We start from the raw sequence: 520 nt of genomic DNA, 5'->3' as shown, positions 1-520 counted from the left end.
GCAGGCAGCGCGGCCCCGCCCGGGCGCGGCCCGGCCAGACCCGGCGCGGCCCCGGCTCGGGGGCGGCTCAGCAGGCCCGGCAGGGCGCGGCGGGGGCTGCGGGCATCGCCGGCGGCACCCCCGGACGGCCCTGACGCGGCTGCTGCCTGCTCGGCGGCGGCCGGCGCGAGTGAGTGCCAGGGGCCGGCAGGCAGGGGGCGGGCCCAGCCCGCGTCACCGGCAGCCGCCGAGCAGTGCGAGAGTGCGGGCGGTGAGGGCGGCGCGGCGCGGAGCGAGCTGAGCGGCGCCGCACTCACTCGCACTCACACCGGCGCGCACGCCGGCCCGGGACCCCGCGCGCGCACACTCGGCGGGCAGGGCCACCGGGCGCCTTCCACTCACGCACCGCAGGACGGGCGGGGAGCTGAGCAGGGACCCGCACATTCCCGCGCGTGCCCGCACTTTCTGGGCTCCGTTCACACAGGACACATACCGGTGTGCAAGGACACTCCCAGCGCACAGAAACGTGTGCAGAACTGGG

Source organism: Balaenoptera ricei, chromosome 20 (assembly GCF_028023285.1).
Source record: "Balaenoptera ricei isolate mBalRic1 chromosome 20, mBalRic1.hap2, whole genome shotgun sequence".
Taxonomy (NCBI): Eukaryota; Metazoa; Chordata; class Mammalia; order Artiodactyla; family Balaenopteridae; genus Balaenoptera; species Balaenoptera ricei.
This window is presented reverse-complemented; position numbering follows the sequence as displayed.